This window comes from Equus caballus, chromosome 14, assembly GCF_041296265.1.
Source record: "Equus caballus isolate H_3958 breed thoroughbred chromosome 14, TB-T2T, whole genome shotgun sequence".
In the NCBI taxonomy this organism is placed as follows: domain Eukaryota; kingdom Metazoa; phylum Chordata; class Mammalia; order Perissodactyla; family Equidae; genus Equus; species Equus caballus.
In genome coordinates this window covers 40099969-40126934 of record NC_091697.1, presented here as the reverse complement: position 1 = coordinate 40126934, position 26966 = coordinate 40099969, and the positions used below count along the sequence as shown (strand labels likewise).

The window sequence follows — 26966 nt, the reverse complement described above, 5'->3', positions numbered from 1 at the left end:
CTTCGGAAACTTGAGAATCCCCGGGGAGCCTGTTAACAATGGAGACTCCAGGGCCCAAGGCCAAGTTGCAAGATTGGGCCAGTCTGGGGTGGACCAAGGATCCATGTATTTAACAAATCCTATTGAGAGTCAACCAGGAACTCTCTTCTCTCTGTCCACATCCCCAGCTTATCAGCACCCCAGGAGGCAGACCTCACCTTCACCAGGGGCCCACCCCACTCTCCCCAGGAACACTTCCCGACCTGCCTTTGAGTGTGTTTATCTGGAGGGTTTATCTAGAGTTTCCCGAGTTGCCAGCCATCACTCCCAGGGGAGCTTTGTGGTTCCTGTTGGTGTGGCACCTTATCAGACGCAAGCAGTTCAGAGTTGGGATCCGGGATCCGGAATGGGAGGTGCACTTTGAAAATCCCTCTGCCGTGGGTGGGCCGAAAGGACTCTCTGGGGCCCTAGAGTTTTGTTTTCCTTTGATGCCAATGTCTGTTGCTCTTCCAGACTGAGTGCTCTGCCTTCCTGCTGTGGGGGCAAGGGTGAGGGGTCTGTAAGTGGGGCCGGGGGGAGGTACTGAACCATGGGCCTCTTTGAAAAGGGGTGACACTGTGGAGACCCCACAAACCTCTCCCTTGAGCTGGAGAGAGTGTGGGATTGAGAACCAGCCCTGCTGATTCCCAGGCCCAGCTCTGCCACTTGCCAGCTCTGTGTCCAGCCTCTGGAGCTTCACCCTTCTCCTAAAATGAGCACAATGATCACTACTTCATAGTGTCGTGGTGATGATCAGATCACATTAAAGATGAGAAAACTGAGGTGCAGAGAGGTTCAGTGACATAGCCAAGGCCACACAGCTAGGAAGTGATGGAAACAGCCTTCCATCGCAGGTGTCTCACTCAAGTGGCGCACAGCCTGAGGCTTCCTTCTACTGCCTCGCTACCCACTGGCCCTATGACCTCCAGCGAGCACCCCACTTCCTCCGGACATAAGGATGCCGCAGTGAGAGGTTATCGCTGAGGGCCCCACGGGCCTGGTTCTTGGCTTCATTGTGTTGGCTCTGGAAAGCTCTTCCGTGAGCTGAATGCCCAGGGAGCCGTGCCAGGGCAGGCTTACGGCAGGTCCCACGTGCCGCCTGGGAGCCGCACTCGGGCAGCCTCCCAAGAGCGCAGTTAGCCAGGGTTGTGTGTTTGTGCCAGTCTCCCCGGTGAGTTAGAAATGTCAGCCTCCTCCAAGAGGCTGGCTGCTGAGCAGAGGGGGCTGGTGGGACCCCTGTAGGAAGGGGGTTTCTTAAAGGGAACAGGTTGGCAACATCTGGCGGGGGAGTGCGTGTGAAAGTCACTTCCTCCTGCTGAAGGCATTGTATGTGCTCAACTGAAACTGCTATTTTTGCATGTTTCCTCCTGAGTATTGATCACAGTCAGCTGCTGACAGTTAGAATGCGTGTCTGTGTGCACATCTATTTGTGAAATAACCGATTTCTAAATCCAGCACCTAACTCTCATGAAAAGTCAGTAGTTCTGTTCTTGGGGCACCAGGGTCCGTAGTTTGGATTCCTGGTTATTTTATTGATAGTAAACCTTTATGACTGTCTCCTTCAGAGAACTTTTATTATTTTATTTGACCTTTATATAATTGTTTTTAAAAAAATCTCATAACAGAGATGGCGCACTGGTGGCCTGTGGGCCAGATGTAGCCCAGAGCTGTGTTTTGTGTGGCTCACTCAGTGCTGGACCGTAGATGGTTGGCTGTGTTTATTTTCAAATGCTAGTAAGTGGTCAGTATCCAAACATTGGAATAGTTCACATTTAAAAAAAATTTCTCATTTCTGGCTTTTGGGGAAAAACGGAAAAGTCTGGCAGCTGGGCCTGGGTTCTCGTATCACAAAAAGTGGCTGGCTCTGGGTAGCAGCTGCCCGCTCTAGACAGGCCCCAGCTCTCCAGTTGGCCACGGCCCCTGCCACACTTTGTGGCCTCAAACCTGGGTTCTTCACCCTTTTCTGTAACCAGCCTGACCTCTGGAGACATTGAGTTTGGGAGCCCTGCTTTAAAACCTTCGTCCAGCTTGTTCTCTTTATCTCATGGTGGAGGCAGGACAGGCCTCCACTTTAGAGAAGAGAAAACCGAGGTTCGCAGAGCATGTGTGACATGAGTAGTCACAGAGCCTCTAGGTGGAGGCTGTCCTTCTGCCTGTAATGTACTTTTCAGGGAAAAAAAAAAAGATGGTTACTTGGAAATACAAATATATGTACCTCAGGCTCTTGAACAAACTCACTTAAGTTTATATCTGGATGATTCCTGCTCTGCCTGAGCCCAAGAAGCACTTACCTCGCTTCTCTGTGCCTCTCGGTATTCTGAATTGGAGGCCTGCCCCGTCTAGTAGTTTGTTCCAGCTGTGTCGGCCTGCTGTAGGTTTAGTGGAAACGATGCAAGCACAGGGTCCACTTTGTTCTCTGCCTTGTGCTTGTTGGCATGTCAGGAAACCCTAGAATGTGCATTCCAGTTATTGGTGGAATGTTAGGAGTCTATGAAATGAGTAGAAAGACAGCCTTCCCAGCAGAAATGGTGCATGCCACATTCCCTTGTCTCAGGGGTTCTCAGAGACATTGGGGGACGTTTCTGGGAAAGGGAGAGCCTGTGTGAAGGCAGTTGGGGGCCACCCAGAGCTAACTGGGTGAGGCAGTTCAGCTGAACACAGTCACTGTGTCTCTGAGCACAGGGCCCTTTGCCAGGGCAGGAGTGGCTGCAGCTCCACCCCCCTTCAGGAACCTTCCCCTAGAGGTTCCAGGTGGCTGCTGATGTGGCAGTGGGGCACGGGATGTGGGCACAGTCGGTGCGGTGGCCAGTCCTCGGCTAAGAGTTCGCTCTCTCTTTGAGCCCTTGCTCTATGGTAGTGACAGTAACGATCATTCCTTTATTGAGCTCTTGCTGTATGCCATGTACCGTGCCCATGTCATTTCTTCAGCGTTACAAGGGCTCTTACTCTGGTCATTTTGCAAATGGAAAAACTGAGGCTCAGGAAGCTTAAGTGTCTTCCCAGGCCTGCGGAGGAGACAAGTGGTGGGACTCAGGCTCCGATTTCTGAGGCTCAGACTTTGCTCTTACCCACCAAGTTTTACTGACGCCTGTGGCAAGTCATTTAACCTCTCTGGGCCTCTGTTTCCTCGCCTGTAAAGTGGGGACAGTGCCTTCCTGGTGCGAACAGAGCACGGGTGAGGGACTGGTCAGCTTTCTCACCTGTGACTGCCTGCCGCCCTGGCTTTGGCAGTTGTCAGAGCTCGCCATCCGGTGTGTTTTCTTTCCTGTGGGGCAGGCAGGGCTCCCCTGCTCCTGGGGGTAAGGGCCTCCCCACGGAGGCCGCCCGTGGGTCTGGGCTGTGCCGCCCCTGTGTCCCTCCCCACCTGGATCCTGGCTGGGCTGCTGCTCTTCCCCTCCCCTGGCAGTGGGAGAGACTGCCAGGGGACAATGGGGCACATTAAGAAGACTGCCAGGTGCCAAGTCAGAGGTATTAAAGGGACGTTTGACTAGTTTTTTTGTTTTTAATTGTGGTCATAACAGCGTATAACATAGTGAGATTTCAGTTGTACATTATTGTTTGTCATACACCGTAGAAGTATGCCCCTTCACCCCTTGTGCCCACCCTCCACCGCCCTCCCTCCAGTATAAAGGGACGTTTCACTGGTTTTAGCCCTAATTGTCAGGCTTTTGTCTCTCTCTTTCTCTGTAGCAGTTAAGGGGGAGGGAAGCCCTGTGTGGCCTTTCCTCCTGCTGTGGCGTGTGTGGCCTCTGCTCTGGGTGAGAGCATGCCTCTTTCCCCCCTCGCCTGTTCTCACCCCTCTCCTCTGCCTGTGGGTGTCTCTCTGTCTCTCCATCCACCCCCACCCCACCCCAGCTGGCTCTGTACTGTGTCTCTCTAGCAAATATGATGAGAGGTGAGACTGAAGAAGTCATAAGCCCACCACCATGGAATCCACGATTCCAAGGGACTATCTTTCATCTTGCCCTGTCCCCTGCAATCTCATCCCTGCCAAATGGCAAGCCATCTTTGCCTTGAACACCTATAGTGATGGAGAACTCACTCCCTTTAGCTCAGCAGAGTCCTAGGTAATCTGCCATGGCTCAGGGTGGCTTAGAGGGTTTCTTGAGTGCCCACTACCCATCTTTTCATGCTCCTCTCAAATCTTCCCTTTCCCAGAAAGTCTTCTTTGATCTTTCCAGTTAGAACTAATCTCTGTCTGTTGGAAACACTTATAGAATTCAATTTGTACAACTTTAGTGGCATGTGTGTTACACTGCTCTGTTTTGCCATTTCTCTGGGCAGAGGAAAGTTACATTGAAGGAGCCTTCCCAGCAGGACAGCTGCTTGGGTGAGGTTCCACCTGGAGAGAAGGGATCCCAGAGAGCTGCCATGTGGGCCTAGGCTTCCTCCCGTCTCTACAGGTTCCATCCCCAGAGTTGACCAGTGTATTTTATGTGTTCTTTTAGTCCAGAGAATATTTTAGGCTTGCGGACCGTACGGTCTCTGCTGTGGCTCCTCAACTCTGTTGTTGTAGCGTGAAAGCAGCCAGAGACAATACATAAATGAATGAGCCTGCTGTGTTCCAATAAAAGTTTATTTGCAAAATCAGGCGGCAGACCGGATTTGCCAAGCCGCGGTTTGCCCACGCCTGTTCTAGTCTCTTCCTGGTGGAGGAATTGCCTGGAGTTACTGTGTGACGTTGGGTAGGTCCTTTTCCCAGGACCACATCTTCCATTAAACGGATGAATGGACTGTTAAGGGTCAAATCATGTCCCCCAAAAAGAGATGTTAAAGCCCTCATCCCCAGTACCTCGGAATGTGACCCTATTTGGAAATAGGGTCGTTGCAGATGTATTTAGTTAAGATGAGGTCGTGCTGGAGTAGGGGGGACCCTTAATCCTATGTGACTGACTGCTGTCCTTATGACAAGAGGAGAGGCACAGAGAGGGGAGACGGCCTTGTGAAGACTGAGGCGGAGTTTAGAGTTACTCTGCCATAAGGCAAGGAACGCCTGGGGCTACCAGCAGCTGGAAGCGGCCAGGATGCATCCTCCCCCAGAGGCTTTGGAGGGAGCACAGCCCTGCCAACACCTTGATCTTGAACTTGCAGCCTCCAGAACTGTGAGACAGTACATTTCTGTTGTTTAACAGTTGCCCCCAAATTTGTGGTGTTTCACTATGGCAGCCGTAGAAAACCAGTGCATGGCCCATCTTCCATTTTCTCGTCAGATTGTTTTTTTGTGTGGGCACAAGTGTGTTTGTGTGTTGTGTTTGGGGGGAGGTGGCTAAAACACGTTCTGCAAAGGCAGGGGTAATTGTCTTAATCTCTTCCAGCTACTTGATTCCCTTTTAATTCATGGGAAAAATCCCCTCTTCCTGGGGAGGATTAGTATATCACCCTGCACGTATGTATTCTTTAACTAAAGCCACTCTCCTTGTTAAGAGAGGAACCTCTTTTTTTTTTTTTTTAACTTCGCTACCAGCCTTGAATACCAATGAGTAACACATGGTGCATACTGCCTTTTACTGTATTATCTTTCTTTTTCTGAGTTCCAGCTACATTGATTTCAACAATTTATTTTTGTTCTGGGTCCCAACTCAATTGATTTGGGGGATTACTGTGTGATAGGTACAGAAAGTGGCCCCTGGCTTCGGAGGGCTCCTGGCCCACAGGGGACATAGCCAAGCCCACAGTGATGTGGTGCACAAAACAGAGCGTGCTTAGTACAGCGGTAGGGGCTGGTCAGGTGGTGTGGGGTCCAGGAGGAGGAGGTCACACTTCCGACAGGTGCTGACTTTCAAGGTGGTCCCGAGGAAAGTTGGGAATTCAGCGAATCCTGCGTACTAGGATGTGGGCCTCTCGGTGGTGGAAAGGGGGGAACCTATTCTAGGAACAGGGAGTGAGCTGGGGTCACTGAACCTTCAGCTGTCTGTTAGTAACTGCAGGGAGGTGAGAGAGGCTCATAGAGGCTCTGATCGGGAGGCTGGACTTCAGGAAGCAGAGAAGCCGTCGATAATCTTGCGCAGAGGATGACCTGATCAGAGATGTGCCTCAGAAAGGTGGATATAGCAGTGCAGGAGGCACTGGAGGTCAGGGGACCAGTTTGGAGCCTATGTGAGTGGAGGGAAAATGGGTCCATTCATTCATCTGCTGTGCCCTGCTGTGGTCCAGATGCTATGCCAGGTAGTGAGGCCATGAAGATGGGTAACTTCCAGCCTCTGAGCTTCACAGACTCATAATAGTAACTGCTTTGCAGGCTGCTTTTGCCAAGTACAGTGTTAAGCACTGTACATACATTCTCTTAATCTTCACAGCAGCTCAGTGGCATACACCTCATAAATGCCCCCATTTTATAGATGAGGGCACTCAGCACCAGGGAGAGGAAAGGTTTCCCCCGAGGTCACACAGCTGGTCACTGATGGAGCTGGGATTGGCCTGCAGTCTTGAGCCTTCACCACTACCATTGGTGCTATACACCAAACCTGCTGGTCAGAATACAGCAGGATCTCTCTCTGTGTTATATGTGAGCCAGTTAGTTCAGGTGGGCAGAGCGAGTGGAGCAGGAAGGGCTTCCTGAGGGAGGGAATCCTGGCCTAAGTCTTGGAAGGTGAGTGGGGTGGCTTAGCCAGGCAGGGAAGGGGATGGGGTGGGATGCGGGGCGCAGGGATTCCTGGCAGAGGGAAGTCAAAGTCAAAAGCCCAGAGTGGGGAAAACAGCACGCGGTGTGCAGGGTCTCCCAAGTTCAGTGTTGCAGGCCCCTGAGGAGTAAAGCCAGGAGTGGGCCTGGGAGAGGCTCGGAGGCAGGTGGGGTCAGGTCCATAAACTAGACCCACCCTGCAGTTCCTGGAGGCATGAAGGGGGTCTAGCAGAGAAGTCACATGACCAGATTTGCTTTCTGACGGTCCCGGAGTCCAAGAGTTGAAAAAGACACAGGAGGTCATTTTGTCAGCTACTGTCAGGTGTCTGCCGTCGAGGGCCGGGAGACAGAGGAGCTCCCAGGTCAGGACTCGCAAGGCCGGAGCGCTCCAAGCTTGAGGCATAACTCAGAAGGCTCAGCCTGTTGTATAGCTGGCATGAGAGTCTGGAGTTCTACTTCGTTCAACGTGTCATTTATCCAGCAGCTTTTGACTGAATCCGGAACATGCCCAGGCTGGCTCTCTGCTAAGCACTTGACATTCCAGGAGGAAAAGACATGGTCTCTGCCCTTGAGGACCAGCTGGACCGCTAGGCAGATAGTTCCAGGGCATGGGACGCGAGCAGTCAGTGGCGTGGGCACGGGGCCCCGAGAGCGTGGTGGTGGACGCTCGGTACCCTTTGAGCTGGTCTCCCCACTGCTGCCTCTTTCCTCACTGCTGCGCCCCCGCCCCGCCCCGGCTTATAAGGCCACAGGTTTGCCTGGGTTTGAATCCTAGCTGTGTGACTTTGGAAGTTACTGAATCTCTTTGTTTCCTCTGGTTTTTAAAATGAACGCAATAACAGTACCCACCTCACAGGATAGTTACCAGGATTAAGTTAGTTCACACACGCAGAGCACTTGGAATAGCGGCTGCCGTGTAAAAACTGGTCCATAGATGCTGCTATTTTGGGGCCAGAATCCCTTAGCCTAAACCCTCTGCATGAGGCACATTTGAGGATTCGGAATCCTGTTAGTCAGGGTTCAGTCAGGAGGGAGAAACCACCCAGTAATCTGAACACAGAACGTTTAATATAAAGAATTGTTAACCGTGACAGGGGATCGGAGGACTGAAGGATTGGCTGCTGTGGAGCAAAGAGCCCTAAATACGTTCTACAGAGTGTAGAAATAGCAGATGTGGGAGCAGCCACTACCCTGAGGGCTGAGACAGAGCACCAGGGAGCGTACTCCCCACCCCATCACCCTCGGAATAGAACTCCTGAGGAAGAGCCCCTCCCAGGGCTGAGAGAGAGGGCTCGAGGAAGAGGCCCCAGGCTGAGGTTCTGACTTCGTTGGAGGGGGCACTACCATGCCTCCTGAATGGCAGAGAGGTACTGTGGTGCCACACCTGTGACAGGTGCAGGGGAAAGCCATTCATGGTGAGGCATCTCATGGAAGGCATTGGGCTACAAAACCATCCAAGGGGAGTGCATGCTGGGGCAAGCCACTGACCACTAGATGCTGCAGCTGGACAGTGGAGAAGGTGTGCCTGCCACAGGAGCCTGGCGCCACAGAAGCTGCCGTGCTGCCCACCTGGCAAGCACACCAGAACCAGGATGAGGAAAAAACCTTTCTCCAGCAATGTCTCTCCGGCATCTTCTGCTAATCACTGTTAACATCATGTTAGCTGGCATGGGAAAAGTGTTTGACGGGCCCAGATCCATTTTCACATGGCAGTCAATGATGGTGGATTTGAATTTGAGAGGCAGTAAACCGATAAGTGACACAAGAATGTTTCTGATTTCGGAAGGTTAATATAGTGCATATGTTGTAGTATGTGATAGCCCCAGTGGGGGGTCCACAGTGGCTCCCTTTAATTAGAACACATCATTTTTTTCTGTGGCAGAAATGTAAGAATATTCACACTAAGTGGATAAGTAAAGACTGTTTAAGTGGCCTCATGTTCATTCATGTCAGGTTTTGTTGCTAAATGAGTTGTTTAAAAAAGTTATAAAAAAAGCTTTTGGATTCTGAAATCCAGCCTAAGGGATAGTTGACCCATATTATTTTCCTTACCTTTCTCCACACAGCAGCAGAGTGGGCTTTTGGAAGTGTAAATTAGCCACTGGCTGTCCTGGGAACACACCACTGGCTTCCTGTTGTTCTAGGTAAATACTGAACTCCAACTTGAGGCTCCCCCGACCCTGACCTTGAACAAGGCCTGGGTTCCCCTGCACAGAGCCCTTGCACATGTCAGTCTCACTGCATGGAGTTCTCTTCCAGGTACCCCACCACATACGTGCACACACACGCACATGCACACACACACACACACACACACACACACACACACACGGCTTGGCTCACACTGTGTCACCCTTCAGATCTCAGCTAAGGTGTCTCAACCTCGGGGGCACTTTCTGACTCCCTTCCCTCCCCTCAGCCCTCACCCCAATGGGGCTTTTTTCTTTAAAGTATGTCTTAGTTTGTGATTACACAGACTTACAATTAGTGTGATTATTTGATTAATTAATAATTTGATAAAGCACTGTGAGGACAGTGGCTGTGTCTGTTTTTCCCCTCATTACTTGATATCCCCAGTGCTTTACACAGTGCCTAGCATATGACAAATTTGATAAATGAGAAAATGAGTGAACGGTCTTGGGTTGGATCCTGAGCCAGAAAAGAAAAAATTAGCTGTAAAGGACATTGTGGGAACAGCTGGCAAAATTTGGATATGGACTGTAGATTAGATAATAGTATTGTCTCACTGTTATGTTTCCTGATTTTGATGTCCTTTTTCTTAGGAAATACACACTGAAGAATTTAGGAATAAAGGGTTATCATCATAACTTTCTCTCACATGTTTCAGAAAAAAATTATAAATAGATGGGGAGGGAGAGAGAGAATGACAAAACCAATGTGGAAAATGGTAACAGCAAACATGGAAGAAAGATGTATAGGAGTTCATTGTGCTAGTCTTGTCTTTTTTTTTGGTGAGGAAGATTGGCCCTGAGCTAACATCTGTTGCCAATCTTCCTCTTTTTGCTGAGGAAGATTATCCCTGACATCTGTGCCAGTCTTGCTCTATTTTGTATGTGGAATACCACCACTGCATGGCTTAATGAGCGGTGCATGTGTCTGCATCTGGGATCTGAACCCACAAACCCCGGGTCACCAAAGCGGAGCCTGCAGACTTACCTACTGTGCCATCGGGCCAGTCCCCCGTTGTGCTATTCTTGACTCTTTTCTGTAGGTTTGAAATTATTTCACAACAAAAAGTTGTTTAAAATTCAGTGAATAGAAAGAAATGAACCAAAGAGGAAAGGGATGCTAGGAGGCAGACCTTCCAAGTGCAAAGGCAAGAGGGCAGGAAGGGGCTTGGTCCCTTTGGGAACTTGGAGGAGGGCTGTGTAGCTGGAGTGCGGCCCTGGGACTGCAGTAGGCACAGCAGGGGTGGAGCTGGGCCCTCAGCTGGTCAGGTCAGCCGCCCTGTCTCCTAGGAGTGGAGTGCTGAGCTCTTCAGCCAGCCTTAGCTTAAACCATCTACACGCCCCTCTCTACCTCCCTGTGATGGTTTCTCAGTGAAAGCCTGAGTACACGAGACCAGCCCATCTTGGGTCTTCTGTCTGATTTCTCTCTTAGGTTACTAATAGGGAAGCTCTCATCCAAGGCTGAGGATTACTTCTTCTACCCCTAACTATTACTTTCCTGTTGTCTGCTTGCTGCTTAACTCACCACATGGTTCCTGTTTTGGTTATATATTGCTGTATAACAAATTATCCCAGAATGTGGCAGCTTAACACAACAAACATGATTATCTCACAGTTTGTATGGGTCAGGAATTCGGGCTGAGCTGGGTGGTTGTGCCTCACAGTAGGTCTCATGAGATTGCCGACAGGATGTTGGCCAGGGCTGCAGTCATCTGAGCGTCTCAGTCATCTGACTGGGGTGGGAGATCTGCTTCCAAGAGGGCTCACTCTCATGGCTGCTGGCGGGAGGCCTCAGCTCCTCAACGCCTCGACTGCTCCATAAGGAAGCTTGAGTGTCCATATTGCACGGCAGCCAGCTTCCCCCAGAGCAGGTGATCTGAGAGAGAGAGAGCAAGCAGGAAGCCACAGTTCCTTCTGTGACCTAGTCTCTGAAGTTGCGCATTGTCATTGACACTTTGTTCTGTTAGTTAGAAGCGAGTCACTGAGTTCAGCCTACATGCAGGGAGAGGAGAATCAGACCCCACTTCTCGAGGGGAGGAGTGTGAAAGAGCTTGTGGACGTTTTAAAACCACTACAGTTCCCGAGGGCCTACTGTGCGCTTGGCACTATAGGTGGTTCAGGGGATCCAAGGCATGGATCAGTGTCTGCCCTGGAGAAGTTCACATCTGCTTAGGGAAGCGGGACATGCTCCAAAATCGGTCATAAGAACCAAGATATTCCATGGCAAACTAAGTCAGAATGGACAGCAAAGGAGAGCTCTTCGGAGCAGGTGACACCCGAGCTGGGCCTTCACGGATGAGCAGCTCTTCCCTTGGTTCTTGACCCTGATTATTGGCACTGTCGTACAAGGATAATGAATACTGATGGTAGCGTTCGAGCCTTCCCACCGTGACGGGCGCTGTGCCAAGCAGGAGTGCCTTGTAGCACATCTCCATTTGTGAATAACGGTCCTTGGACTTATGCAGGGGGCAGTCCTGAGGCCAAGCCTTCATTTATGATATCTCATTTATTGCTTGGAACTGTCTCATGGGGTCGCTGTTATTATCCTCATTGTACAGATTACAAAAGTAAGGTTTAGAAAAATTAAGAAACTTATGCAGGATCACACAGCTACTAAGTGGCAGAGGGGTTAAGACCACAGGCCCCTGTGGGTTTAAATTTCAGCTTCTCTACTTTAGAGCTTTAGAGCCTTGAGCAAGCGACTTTAACCTCTGCCTCAGTTTTCTCCTCTGTAATATGCATATAAAATTGTTTAACGTGAGCGCACTGCCTGGCGTGTGGTAAGCATCAGCTACTGCTGTCATCAGCTCAGAGTCAAACACACAGCTATGCTGTTCTCAAGTTCTTTGCGTTAGTTTGTTATAAAGGGTTGAGATAAGAGAAGCAAGTAGTAACTACAGCCACCTCCACTTCACGTGTAGGATTACGAATTTGAAAGGAAAAGCAATTATCCAGGCTAAACATGCCAGCAGGTCTTAAGTTACTGATTTCGCCATTTCCAGTTTTTACTGTGTTTCCATGAGGGTGTGAATGCTTTGGGGGATACCTGCCCATTACCCCCCAGTGTAGATGGTGGCCAAGCTGGGCTTTAGGAAGCCGAACTTTAGTTGGCAACTTTCTTTAGAAGTGCTTTCCCTATTGAGAAGCAAGGAGCACCAGACTGATCAGTCAGGATCTACGTCTGTGCTCTGTGTCCTTGAGCCAGTTACTAAACCTTTCTGGGCTCCCACAGCCTCTGTTACAGGAAGGGCTTGGCAACTCTTCTCGTCTAGGGTTCTCCATCAGAAAGAAGATAGAGAGGGTGTGTTTTGAAAACCATCAAACTCTGGCGCAAGACTTTGAGATTCTTCATTCCCTTCCAGTCCTTTGAGGAATTGTGGCTTCTTTAAGCAATCGGAATACAGAAAAGGCTGTGTGATGGGAGTCACTCCTCCCTACCCACTGCCACCCACACCCTCTTTGCTAAAGCATTTTTGAGAAAAATCAGTTTTAATCTGAATTCCGAGGGTCACAACAGCCTCCAAACAAAATTAAGAACCAGCTGGTTCTCTTTTTGAAAATTCAAATCTGATAACCAACTTAGGGGACTTTTTTAGCATGAATCCTTTCTTCTTCTTTAATGAACTGGCGTTTGTCTCCTGTGCTGGCTCGTTGTGGCACTCATCCAAAGCTTTCATTCACTGTGGTCTCAGAAGCAGTGCACACTCACTCACCACCCATGGGAATGGCAGAACAGACTTTGAAAAAGAAAATCTTCCTCCTTCCATTTCCTCACTTTAGACTAAAACACTTCCTTTTTTAAACTCAAAAGGGGGCTTATTTTTTCTTTTTAAAATTCAGATACTCCTGAGCCAACTTTTAAAAAAAGTTATTGCACATCTCAGTGTATTGATTACCCACCGAGGGTGTGAGTCGTGAATCTTCGGGTGCACAGAGTGACGGGAGGAGCTCAGTCACCTGGAGAGGAGGATCATTCGCGACGTCTCTCCTCCATTTTCCCCTCGTTAAACTGTACTCATCAGAAGACAGAAAGGGAAGAAGAGGAGGAGGAGAAATGTCAGAGAGCAGCCTGGAGCTGTCAGCGATTTCTGCTCTCCGGCAGTCTGACCTCAGAGCAATCCTTCACCCCAGAGCCCCCGTCCCACCTCCACAGTGAGGATCGTGACAGTAAGAGCCGCGTTGCAGGGTGGCGGTGACTACCTGAGAAAACACATGTGGGAGAAACGCTTTTGCCGATGCTGTTAAACCGCTGCTGGTACTGAGATCTGGTTGCGTCCGTGTATAACTAGTGGGTTTTTTAAAAATAAATTTTAAAAGAGTTGCTTTTATTTTTAGAAACAGTTTGAGTTGGAAGGGAACCTCAGGCCTCATTCAGCACAACGTCTTCCCCTGGGGAGGAATCCTTTCCGCAGCAGCCCGCAAAGGTAGTCGGCTGGTCTTGGCTTGAATAGCTCCAGGGACACAGAGGTGACAACTTCTCCTTTTTCTTCTTTTTCCTAATCATCCCAGCCCGTTAGTTCTTCTAGATGTGGGATAGACCAGTGATTTTTCTTTCCCCTAAGATAGACAGCCAAAGAATCATGTCATGGTTAGAAAGGCATAAACGTGCCGTGGCATGCATTGTGCGGATCTGCCGTCCGTACATGTTGCTGCTGGAGGTGTGTTAGCTGGTCTCCCAAGTATTTGAATTGCTTGTTCGGGGGATCTGGTGTTCTCTGTACCAGAAGCTACTGAGTTATCAGTGCTGAGGCAGCTGCCCTGGAGCAGGAGGAGGATCTGGCAGCCCTCTTAGCTCTGTGCATCTAAATCCCTTTCTCTTTTGCGGCTGGTGGTTTTTGCAGCTGTAGGTGGATGTGGGTTTGCCTGAGAAGGTCCAGTCTGTGGCAGTAGCTGCCGCCTTCTCTCCTTCCCCTCCTCACTTTCTCCTGTGAAATGGTGGGGGGCGCACTTGGTGGAAAGCCTGCTTGCTTCAGGCCAGCTTCTGCCCCTGGGGTTTTCATTCTATTCTGTTCTAGATGTAATGGGAGGAGGCAGGGCCCAGAGCTGGGGGGACCTCAGAGACCGTCCCGTCGAGCACTTGCTGTCTGCGGAGGTCCCTGTGGGTGCGTCAGGGATTCTGTAAACATAGTTTCAAATTGTGTTAACTATTTTTGAAGCTGTAATAAGAATAATTTTCTTTTAAAAAACCACTTATAGGTATTATATACTGCATTTTTACATACCAAAGGTCACCAGCTTATTCTTCCAGCATCTATTTAATAGAAGAGAACCCTGAGATTGTAGGGCAGCCTGTTTAAAAATTAAAAAAGCATCTACTTATTCGTCAAACACATCTACTGTCCATTAAATCAGAAAGGTTTTCTCGACATTGGACAACTACAGCAAAACAGAGAAATGATGCTTTGAGGCAGATGTAAGCTGTTGTCTCTAACTCCTAAGGACAAATTATTTATGTTGATCTAAACAACCTCATTGTCCTTGTTAGTTTACAGTAAGGAATGTTATTAATTTGAACATTTAAAATTTATAATAATAAAATGCAACTTCCTGGGCTTACTAAGGAAAGACTTTACTCACTGAAAACCTACCTTTCAAAGAACATAGACCTGGCATCACTTAGAGTTGTTTGGGACCCTCTTCTAGTCCATCATGGCTTACTTATTAAATTATGTCCCAGGTGGGTTGGATAACAACATGATATTTGCATTAGAAGTCCTACCTACTGGCAGTTACATTTATATTTTCATGTTCATGTCTAAGCAACTGCTTTTTACTTGTGAGAGGACCCTGGCAGATTGTTCCCTTCTAGATTTTGTTGACTCATGAAAGATTCCCCTCTCCTGTCCTCATGTGTGAGAAATTCTTCCCTCTGCCCAACCTCGGGTGGTCATGCTTTAATTCTAAGACCAGAACCTTTTACCTCCTGTCTAGTTTCTTTCCCATGTGCTCAGAGGCCTGTTGGGCAGGCTGCCCATAAAAATCACTCCAGCAGCTTTGGAGCACCCAGGATGATAAAGAGATCATCACTAGGCCTCCTTGAGGCTGAGCAACCCCCATTTCCTTCCTCTTCCTCATCTCGCTAGATCTCTTTTCCCACATTCTCTGTCTGTCTGGCAGACCTCTCTGACCCCACTCCTATGCTTCCCAGCCTTTGTGAACTACAGTGGCTTCAGCGTAAAGCTCTGTTCTCTATCCCGGTGATGCTGACGGAGCACAAGATTTGTATGTTCTGTGACTTCTGGCAGGTCAGGCCCCCCTTGTGGAAAATGAGGATATGCCCCCAGCCTGCCTGATCACCGGGTGTGCCGTGAGGGCCAGGGAGGCAGTGGCGGTGGCTGTGGCGGGCACCTGAGGGCTGTGGGAATTGGCGCTTGTGCTGCCTCTTCCCTGTGGAGTTGGTGTCTGTGTTCTTTAACCCTTCAGCGCCCAGCCCTGTCTGCTGGTTTATCTGTTCCCTCCTTTCTCATCCCAAGAGAGCGGTGGTAAAGGAGCTGCAGAGAGTTCCAGCTTGCCTTCTAAAGGAGGTAAAGTCAGTGAAAGTTCCCACGTGCACGGAGTCAGCGCATCCCTCCTTCCCATCAGAACAAACCTGGCGAGGGGGCCTCAGACACCACCCCCTCCTCAAGCAGATCACAGGCTCAGCCGTCAGAAAGGCCTGGATTTGGATCTTGGCTCTGTCGTTCATCATGGTTGTGTGAACCTTTAAGGAACGTGCTTACCCCTTTTGAGCCTCAGTTTTCCCACCTGTAAAAGGGAGATAATAGTTACCAGCTTCACAGACTTGTGCTAAAGATTCACTGTGGGGCTGTATAGGCAGGCCTTGTGCCTGGCGCTTTGTAAGGGCTCAAAAATAGGTATCAATTTTTTGGTGATAGTTTGGAGCCTGTTTTCGTTTCTACAGATAAACTGGTTTCACTTACCTGATTTGCTCTCACCAGAAATACTGGGGGTGGGCGTAGAGGAAGGGGCAGGAGTCCATGTGATCTGTCCCCTCTGCTCTTCCTGCCAGCTCCCTTCCCCACTCCAGCCTGTTCAGTGGGGAGCGAGCGCAGAGAAGGGCCTCCGCTGTGCAGTCTCAGCCTTCCTGGAGTGGGCGGTTTCCAGCCAGCGGTGACATTTCCTAACAGACTGGCGGCATCTTCTCCCCCGCACCGTCCCGTCCCATCTTGTAGGTCCCTCTCTCATTCCAAAAGTCCTCCCAAGACTTCAAGATGAAACACTTCCATGCTGGGCAGATCATTTTCATTGAATTCAGTTCGCTGTCTCCAGGGCTGAGGAGAGACGTTTTAATTAATTCCAGTCCCTGTGGGCTTAGGGATCAATAGCAGTAAAGAGCCGTGGAATGAATTCCTAGCCTCTGCTCTGCTTCCAGCTCTCTCTCTGACTTTACACCATGTGCTCAAGCCCTCCAGGCCTCAGTTTCCTCCTCTGTAAGATGGGAGTGCCTATTTCCCAGGAAGGTTGGGAGACTCCAAAAAGGGGTTCTGCTCAAAAGTGTTGCAAACTGTAGAGTGCCAGCCACAAGTAAGTTATTATTAAGATCATATTTATATTCCCAAATCCAAATTTAGATTCCCAAATCTTCTGAACCATTTCTGGAACCTTCTTGCTTTTGTTCCTTGATCCCTTAAGATCAGCTAGCAGGACCATCTCCTTTTCTGAGCCTAAGAAAAGCAAGCAGCTCAGACAGAATTAGGCAGGTGGGCATGTAGGTTGGGAGAGGTTCCTGCTTTCCCAGCCCTGAGTTTCTCCAACGGGGAAAAGCGATCATACTAGTGGCACCCGGGAGAAGAAGCCAAAACCCTGGGATTTTCCCTGAGAGTCAGGGCCCCCAACCGTTCTGACGGTCACTGTGCTGGCCCCTCTAACACTGAGCCTTTACAGCCAAGAACAGAAGCCTTGTTTTTTCTAGTTGCTTCTTCCTGCTTTCTTCTCCCGCAATGTATTCTGCACAGCAGACCGAGTGATTTTTCTAAAACACAAGTCTGGTCATGTTCCTACCCTGCTCAGAGCCCTTCCACGGCTCCCTGTAGCCTTGAGGATATAATCCAGTGTTCTGGGGGTGACTGCCCAGGGCCTGCATGACCCAGCCCCTGCCAGCTTCTCCAGCCACCATCTCCTGCCCTCCTTCCAGCTCCCTTGGGTCCAGCCGTGGCCTGTCCACTCCCCAAACACACATTCTCTGCCTGGGCCCCAGGCCTTGGATGTGCCACCAATTTGGGCTTCCCCTGGCCAGGTCCTCTGCATGCTTCCAGTCTCTGCTGAGACATCACCCTCCCCCAGCAAACCGTCCCTGACCGCCCTGCTCCCCTCAGTCTGGGTGGGTTCCTCTGGCACCCTGTGCTTATGGGTGTCATAGCCCCGGCCACATCCCAGGACAGTCGTCCGTTTCCTTGGCAGCCTCCCCTCTCCTTCCACTCCTCCCCCCATGTGTGAGCTCCTTGAGAGCCACATCTGTGTGACATGTTTACTTCATGGCCCCGGGCCCCTAGCACACCTCCTTCCCCGGAGTGCACGCCAAATAATAGAGTGGAGGAATGGACTTGGAATTAGATGCTAATTAGCACTAGAGGAGAAGCCTGGAGGGATCAGGCACAAGCGCGTTTGTCGGGCCTCAGCTTCCTGGCCCCACCCCAGCCTTCCAGATGCAGAATTTCTCTGCGTGTCCTGGGAAGTCTGCATGTTTAATGAAGTGCATGCCCTGGTGTTCCTGATGCAGATTTGAGGACCTCTTTACAAAACAGGAAAGTGAGATCCAGAGAAAGTAAGTGACTTCTTCAAGATCTCAATCTCTCTCTCTCTCTCTGTCTCGCTCTCTCTCACACACACACTCTGAGATGAAATAAAGGCCCTGCGATTTTTCCGCTCCCAAGATGTTGATCTTCAGAAATCCAGGAGAAGCACAGGAGAGAGAATTTTTGTGCTTGTTCTAACCTTAGGTCTGAACTGGGGAATCTTGGCATCTTTTTTATTTCCTTTCCATATAAAGTACTTAACCTGAGAATATGAGCCACTTATTTTTTAAATTCTAAACAATTACTTTCACTCCAAGACTTATGTAATTTTTTTTTAAATGTGGGAAATCCCTGATGTTTCATTTTTCTGTTTTAGAAATGATTTGTAGAGAGTGTGAGTTATCCTGCCTGATGCCGTGAGGTCTATTTTTATCAACATGAGGATGTTGAGACTAACACCGACAGAACATATTTGCTGTTGCTTCTAGTACCGGGTCATGCTGGCTCTCTTTAAAGTTGTGTTGGCACATGTGTTTGAATTAATTTGACCTGCCCGCTAGGACAAAATGGGAAGGGAGAATCCACCAGCTCCAGAAGTGACCCAGATAAAGTGGAGCATGTTCAGAGGAAAGCCCTGGGGATGCCAAGCGATGTCTAAAGGGAAGGGCTGAAGACCCTGGGCATTTAGGTTTCCATAGAAGAACCAGTGGCTGTAAATGCCTGAAGTGCTGGAATGGCGGGGAGAGGGACGTGAAAGGAGAGCAGAACCCAGACCTGAGGGTGGGAAAGACCTTCCACTGGAGATACGGAAGAACTTTCCCGCAAATGGAATCCTACCAATGAGCGTCCTCAAAGATAATAAGTTCCCTCATCAAGAGAAATGGTCAAGGCTCAGGCCATCTTAGGGGCCTGTCACTGTATGTCCTGGGTGAGGGGTAGTCTGGACTAGATGAAGTCCAGGTCCCTGTCTCACTGACTAAAGAGCTGACCCAAATGCCCACAGGCCCAGGCCAATGACCTACTGAGTAGAGGGGTCTCTGGTGGGGACTGTGGGCAAGTGAGAAAAGACTGCTTTTTACTCAGCTCCAGCCGATTGCTTGGGAATGTGGGTTCAGTGACGCCAGATCTTTGGGTTTTTCAAGAAAAGACAGACTTCTGGATGGACTCTCTTGAGTTTTAAATATTGTGTGAGCCAAGTAAAGCCATCTGTGCCCACTGGGTCTTGGCCATGGTCTGCCAGTCTGAGCCCTCTGTTCCAGGATTCTCGGGGTTATGTGTGCTTCAGTCCTTTGGGCGCTTGTGTGTGTGTGTGTGTGTGTGTGTGTGTGTGTGTAAAATGAATGAGGTGGGCAGGGTAGGGATTATCTTCCCATCCAACAGTCAGGGAAACCAGGGCACCTGGAGGTGAAGGGGCTTCCAGAGAGACCCAGTGCAAGGTACTAACAGACCAGGGCTAGAATCGGGGTGAGCCTGAGGAATGGGCAAGATAAAGGATGCACTTTCCTCCTTTGCCAATTCCACTGACATTTCACTTTTAAGCTTTTCTCTTAAAATAACATTTGATGAAGGAGCACTGGGAAGGCCTAGTACTTCCTGGAGGTAGGACTGGAGCAGGGAATTCAGCTTCTCAGGGGCACTTTTCTTCCCCCCTCCATGCAGCCCTCCAGGAGCATGAGTGGCGCCCCTAGGGTCGTGCCGGTGCTCAGTCTGCACATTCACGCCCAGAGCCAGGCAGAAGCTCTGCCTCTCCTTTCTTCCTTGATCTGTGTCTCTAGGCCTCCAGCCATGCCTGAAGTCTCCCGTTATCCCTCTGCTTTGGGGTGAAGCCTTCATGGGCACCCAGGAATCTCTTCAAAATGCATGCAGGAAGAGAGAAAAGTCCGCAGGAATGCAACCTGGCCTCTGTCTCAGGCTCGAAGTATTGGACTGCCAGACACTTGGGCATGAATAACCAGCTTTGCCATGAAGCCAGCCTCAAAAAGCCAGTGATATCCAAACCACATTTATGGCAGGCCCTGCTGCAACTTGAGGCCTGTCTGCCTAATTTCCTGCCTCTTGGCCTTCCTGCCGCTCTTTATGCTGAGACAGCTCTCAAGAGCAGCTTTCGGAGCAACCTCAGGCTTTGCTTGCTTTCCCAGTGAACGGTGTGCTTGCTGTATTTTGTTTTTCAGAAAAGATTTTTTTAAAAAGCATTAGTGCTTTTTTTTTATACAGCTTTGTTGAGGTGTATTTGAAGTACAATAAACTGCACGCTTTAAAGGGTGTAACTTGATCACTTTTAACCTATGTTATACCTGTGAAACCATCATCACAATCGTAATAAACGTTTCTGTCATCCCCAAAAGGTTCTTTGTGCCCCGTAACCTATCGCTTCCTCTGTCTCTGCACAACCGCATGCCTGCTTTTTCTCTAGATAAGCTTGCATTTTCTGGAAATTTATGTAGAAGCACTTATACAGTTTCTGTTCCTTTTTTTTTTTTTTTTTTAAAGATTTTTATTTTTTTCCTTTTTCTCCCAAAGCCCCCCAGTACATAGTTGTATATTCTTCGTTGTGGGTCCTTCTAGTTGTGGCATGTGGGACACTGCCTCAGCGTTGTCTGATGAGCAGTGCCATGTCGGCGCCCAGGATTCAAACCAACGAAACACTGGGTCGCCTGCAGCGGAGCACACGAACTTAACCACTCGGCCCCCAGTTTCTGTTCTTTTTTGCGTGTTTTTTTTTTTTTTTGGCTAAACATGATAACACTGAGATTCATCCATGTTCTTGTGTGTATCGATAGCTCGTTCCTTTTTATTGCTGAGTAGTATTCTATGATGTGGCTGCACGGTAATTTGTTTGTCCGTTCACCTGTTGGTAGACGTTTTCGTTGCTTCTGGCTTTTGGCTGTTACATATAAAGCTGCTATGAACATTCGTATACAGGTCTTTGTGTGGATATGTAGTTTTGTTTTTCTTGGGTAAATACCTACAAAAGAATGGAATAGCTAGTTAGTATGGTAGGTGTTATGTTTAATTTTTTAACAAACTGCCAAATTGTTTTCCAAAGTGGTTGTCTCATTTTGAATTCCCACCATGAGTGTATGAGAGTTCCAGTTGCTCAGCATCCTCGACAACACTTGGAATGATGTGTTTAATTTTAGCTATTCTAGTTGGTGTGAAGAAATGATATTTAGATTTCTCACGTGACATCTACATGCTCTCCTGAAGAGCATCTCTTCTTGTGTTTATTGGCTGTTTTGTATCCTTTGTAAAGTGTCTGTTGAAATCTTTTGCCAATTTTTAATTGGGGCATGTGTCTTATTGTTGAATTTGGGGAGTTTTTAAAATATATTCTGTAGTGGTTGGCCCGGTGGCGCAGTGGTTAAGTGCGCACGTTCCGCTTCAGTGGCCCTGGGTTCGCCTGTTCGGATCCCGGGTGTGGACATGGCACCGCTTGGCAAGCCATGCTTTGGCAGGTGTCCCATATATAAGGTAGAGGAAGATGGGCACGGATGTTAGCTCAGGGCCAGTCTTCCTTAGCAGAAAGAGGAGGATTGGCAGATGTTAGCTCAGGGCCAATCTTCCTTGGAAAAGAAAAAAAAATAAGTAAATATATTCTATAATACAAGTCTTTGGCTGACATGTGGCTTGCAGATATATTCTCCCAGTCCATAGCTGTGGCTTTTTTGTTTTCCTGATGAGGCATCAGTATTGTCTAATAAAATCTGGAGCATATGGAGTTTCCAGGGATAAGAAGAATGTTGAATATGTAACAAATGCAGTAAACCTTAAGAATCCTGTAGAACCTGAATGTGGTACCAACATGAATGAGAGCGTATTTAATATCGTATTGCCTCTTGGTTTGGAAATAGTTTCACATAATTTGAGAAAAACACTGTGTGGGGCACCATACTAGGTCCTAGAAGGGATAGAAGGGAAGGTAGAAGCGTCGCACGTGGACGGTCTTCTCAGGGGGCTCACGTCTGTTGAAGAGGGGGCAGAAGGCGTGTGTTCTGAGAATAATAATTATTGCAGGCACTATATGCTTTATTGGCATGATCTCATTTAGTCCTCAGAACATCCCTCAGATGTAGATTTTCCCCATTTTGCAGGTGAAGAAATTGAGGCTTAGAGAAGTTAAGTAACTTCCCTAGTTCATACAGCTAGGACGTGGCAGACTTGGATTTAGTCCCACGTCTGACTCCAAAGTGCACATACTTAACCTTTAGGCTAAGTTGCCTCCCAAGTAGAGCATAAGATAGGAGGTGTTAAGGATCATAAAAGAATTGTAAATAGGGTGTTATAGAACAAGAAGTGAAAACGTTTATTGTTGACTCTGCGCCAGAAAGCACCACGGAGGAGTTACCCTTTGAGTTGGGCCTTGAGGAGTATTCACAGCCTCAGAAACAAAGATGGCAGAAGGGGAATGACAGTTGAAGGGAACAGCATAGGGTGAGAGGAACATGCAGAGGGGAGAACGGTCTTGGGATCTCTTGACTAAAGCCTAGTATTCTTCAGGAGGAATGGTGAGAGAAAGGGTGATGAAAATCAACTCTCAAAGGGCCTTGAATCAGGCTAAGAAGTGTGAATTTGATTCCAGGAGGCAATTGTGATCCATTGAAACATTGGAGCAGGAGGGTGGGGGGTACCGTGATGGCTGTGTGTCATCATGGGATGAAGTCCAGGTGGACAAGGAGGTAGAGGGGCAGAGAGCAGACCAGGCCCTTGTGGCCCCTACTGTAGGTATTGAGGGCCCCATCTGGGGCATTAGCCATGGAAATGGACAGGAAGGGATAAATAATATAATTCACAACTAGAAGCTACCTCCCATACATGATTTTTATTCTACCAACTTTTCTATTGTCTGGGACTAATTTGACCCAATCCCTTGCTGCTTCCTCCTTCCTTGCCCATCTGTATTTTGCATACTTCATTGCCCCTAGACAGTAGCCAGAAAGAAGAAAGAAATTCAGTTTGGCCTCTAATTTGTTGGCTAATTCTGATAAATGAAGTGGTACCTGGAGGAGGTTGAAACTTTTGGCCAAAAGGAAGTTTTATATTATTTGTTCATACATTTATTCATTCAGCTAACCAGATTCTTTCGTTTACCCTTCCGATGTGTTTTTTACACCACCACCAAGCAATTCTCCAGTTCTCAGTGGACACTGACCGGGTGACCTACCAATTTAACTCAATTCTGACGCTGTCTACCTGGAGTTAGCATCAGATCCCACAGTTTAAGGGGTCTGTCCCACAAGACTGCCCCCACTTCAGACACCAATCACAAGTCCAGGTTGTCACCAGTGCTTCTGACTGACTGAGTGTAAGTCAGAGATCCCCACAACCCTCTCCTCCAGTTCAATTAATTTCCTAGAGCAGCTCACAGAACTCAGAGAAACATTTACTTATGTTTGCCAGTTGATTATAAAGGATACAGATGAACAGCTGGATGAAGAGGTACACAGGGCAAGGTCTGGAAGGGTCCTGAGCTCAGGAGCTTCTGTCCCTGTGGAACTGGGATGCACCACCCTCCCCCTGTGTTTTCCAGCCCAGAAGCTCATCAAATCTCCTTGTTCTAGAGTTTTTATAGACCTTAATCTATTTCACTCCCTTCCTCCTTCCCCTTTCTCAAAAGTCAGTGGGTGGTCTTTCTGGTGACCTGCCCCAACCTGAGGCTTTGGGGGGGGCACCCTAGGATACCTCATTACCATAAACTCAAGTGTGCTCAAAAGGGGCTCCTTATGAGTGACAAAAGACACTCCTATCACTGGAAATTCCAAGGGTTTTAGGAGCTTTGTGCTGGGAACCTGGGACAAAGACCAAATATATTTCTTCTTATACTACAACCACCCATTCATCCAAACATTTATTTATTCACTCAGCAAACTCTCAGTCATTTGACATTTATCAAAGTATCTAATATGTGCCAGACACAATGGTAGGCACTGGAGATACAGTGGACAACATAACAGCCTCTGTCCACCAGAAGATCACATTTTAGTGGAGGTTTATTCCTGCATCTTCTTCTGGGATTTCTTTTTGTCTTGCCTTTTTATGTTTCTTTTCCTCTCCTTTCTTTCCTTCTTTTGCATTTTTTTCTCATTTTATTTTTTTCCTTTATTCTGCTAAGAAAGTTCAAGATTCTGTTTCTACACTTTTTGGAATAGTTAACCATGAAATTTTAACATGTCTTCTTGAGTCTAAAATTAACCAATGTATTACCCTACTCCCAGCCAACTTAACATTTCTTTTTCTTTTTTATTTGTTTTATTTTATTATTTTATTTTTTTATTGCAGTAACATTGGTTTATAACACGTACATTTCAGGTGTACATCATGATATATTTCGAATTCTGTGTAGATTACATCCTGTTCCCCACCCAAAGACTAATTATAAGCCATCAACACATGTGCCTAATGACCCTTTTCGCCCTCCACCCTCCCCCCCTTCCCCTCTGGTAACCACCAATCCAATCTGTCTCTATGTGATTGATTGTTGTTTTTATGTTCTACTTATGAGTGACATCATACAGTATTTGATTTTCTCCCTCTGACTTACTTTGCTTAGCATAATACCCTCAAGGTCCATCCATGTTGTCACCAATGGCTGGATTTCATCCTTTCTTATGGCTGAGTAGTATTCCATTGTGTATATATGCCACATCTTCTTTATCCATTTGTCCCTTGATGGGCACCTCAGTTGCTTCCAAGTCTTGGCTATTGTGAATAATGCTGTGACGAACATAGGGGTGCATGTATCTTTATGCATTTGTGTTTCCAAGTTCTTTGGGTAAATACCCAGTAGTGGAATAGCTGGATGGTATGGTAGATCTATCCTTAATTTTCTGAGGATACTCCATACTGCTTTCCATAGTGGCTGCACCAGTTTGCACTCCCCCCAGCAATGTACGAGGGTTCCCTTCTCTCCTCATCCTCTCCAAGACTTCTTGTTTCCTGTCTTGTTAATTATAGCCATTCTGACCAGAGCGAGGTGATATCTCATTATAGTTTTGATTTGCATTTCCCTGATAGTTAATGATGTTGAACATCTTTTCGTGTGCCTGTTGGCCATCTGTGTATCTTCTTTGGAGAAATCTCTGTTCTGATCTTTTGCCCATTTTTTGATTGAGTTGTTTGGTTTTTTGTTGTTGAGATGTATGAGTTCTTTGTATATTTTGGCTATTAACCCCTTATCTGATATATGGTTTGCAAATATCTTTTCCCAATTGTTAGGTTGTCTTTTTGTTTTGTTGATGGTTTCCTTTGCTGTGCAGAAGCTTTTTAGTTTGATGTAATCCCATTTGTTTATTTTTTCTATGGTTTCCCTTGCCAGGTCAGACACGGTATTTGAAAAAATGCTGCTAAAACCGATGTCTTAAAGTATATTGCCTGTATTTTCTTGTAGAAGTTTAATGGTTTCGGATCTGACATTCAAGTCTTTAATCCATTTTGAGTTGATTTTTGTGTATGGTGTAAGATAATGGTCTACTTTCGTTCTTTTGCGTGTGGCTGTCCAGTTTTCCCAACACTATTTATTGAAGAGACTTGCTTTTCTCCATTGTATGTTCTTGGCTCCCTTGTCGAAAATTAGTTGTCTATATATGTGTAGGTTTATTTCTGGGCTCTCAATTCTGTTCCATTGATCTGTGTGTCTGTTTTTGTGCCAGTATCATGCTGTTTTGGTTACTATAGCTTTGGGGTATATTTCGAACTCCAGGAGTGTGATACCTCCAGCTTTGTTCTTTTTTCTCAGGATTGCTTTGGCGATTCAGGGTCTTTTGTTGTTCCATATAAATTTTAGGATGCTTTGTTCTATTTCTGTGAAACATGTCATTGGAACTTTGATAGGGATTGCATTGAATCTGTAGATTGCTTTAGGAAGTATGGACATTTTAACTATGTTAATTCTTCCGATCCAAGAGCACAGAATATCTTTCCATTTCTTTGTGTCTTCTTTAATTTCTTTCAACAAACTTTTATAGTTTTCAGTGTACAGATCCTTCATCTCTTTGGTTAAGTTTATTGCTAGGTATTTTATTCTTTTTATTGTGTTGTGAGTGCGATTGTATTCTTAATTTCTCTTTCTGCTACTTTGTCGTTAGTGTATAGAAACGCAACTAAATTTTGTATGTTGATTTTGTATCCTGCAACTTGACTGTATTCATTTATTGTTTCTAAAAGTTTTGTAGTGGATTCTTTAGAGTTTTCCATGTATAAAATCATATCATCTGCAAATACTGACAGTTTCACTTCTTCCTTTCCAATTTGGATCCCTTTTATTTCTTTTTCTTGCCTGATTGCTCTGGCTAAGACTTCCAATACTATGTTAAATAAGAGTGGTGACAGTGGGCATCCTCGTCTGGTTCCTGTTCTTAGAGGGATAGCTTTCATTTTTTCTCCATTGAGAATGATATTTGCTGTGGGTTTGTCATATACAGTGTTTATTATGTTGAGATATTTTCCTTCTATGCCCATTTTATTTAGAGTTTTTATCATAAATGGATGCTGTATCTTGTCAAATGCTTTCTCTGCATCTAGTGAGATGATCATGTGATTTTTATTCTTCATTTTGTTAATCTGGTGTACCACGTTGATTGATTTGCGGATGTTAAACCATCCCTGCGTCCCTGGAATAAACCCCACTTGATCATGGTGTATGATCTTTTTAATGTATTCTTGTATTCGATTTGCCAGTATTTTGTCGAGGATTTTTGCATTGCTGTTCATCAGTAATATTTGCCTATAATTTTCTTTTTTTGTGTTGTCCTTGTCTGGTTTCGGTATCAGGGTAATGTTGGCTTCGTAGAATGAGTTAGGAAGCCTCCCCCCCTCTTCAAGTTTTTGGAAGAGTTTGAGAAGGATAGGTATTAAGTCTTCTTTGAATGTTTGGTAGAATTCACCAGGGAAGCCGTCTGGTCCTGGATTTTTATTTTTGGGGAGGTTTTTGATTACTGTGTCGATCTCCTTACTGGTGATTGGTCTATTCAAATTTTCTATTTCTTCTTGGTTCAGTTTTGGAAACTTGTATGATTCTAAGAATTTATCCATTTCTTCTAGATTATCCAATTTTTTGGTGTATAGCTTTTCATAGTATTCTCTTTTAGTCTTTTGTATTTCTGAGGTGTCCCTTGTAATTTCTCCTCTTTCATTTCTGATTTTATTATTTGAGCTTTCTCTCTTTTTTTCTTGGTGAGTCTAGCTAAAGGTTTGTCAATTTTCTTTATCTTTGCAAAGAACCAGTTCTTAGTTTCATTGATTTTTTTCTATTTTTTTAGTCTCTATTTCATTTATTTCTGCTCTGATTTTTATTATTTCCTTCCTTCTGTCCCAGCCAACTTAGTGAATGCCTCAACTTTGATCACCCCCTCTCCTGACTTACATCCTATGGTTGTCATGTATTTTAGTTATTACTTTTAATTCCATAAG

At 47.0% G+C, this 26966-nt stretch overlaps 1 protein-coding gene across 2 annotated transcripts in view; it reads left to right on the top strand.

The window, feature by feature from the left end:
* The window catches only part of GALNT10 (polypeptide N-acetylgalactosaminyltransferase 10), a 215614-nt gene that overhangs the window by 8320 nt on the left and 180328 nt on the right, over window positions 1-26966 (top strand). The window contains exon 1 of one of the 2 annotated variants that reach the window (XM_070232998.1): window positions 17395-17590. The exons of the other annotated variant lie outside the window; for it this stretch is intronic. The gene's annotated coding sequence lies outside the window, so the exon portion shown is untranslated. Of the gene's footprint in view, window positions 1-17394; window positions 17591-26966 lie in introns of those variants that run through there. 2 annotated transcript variants of the gene reach the window in all.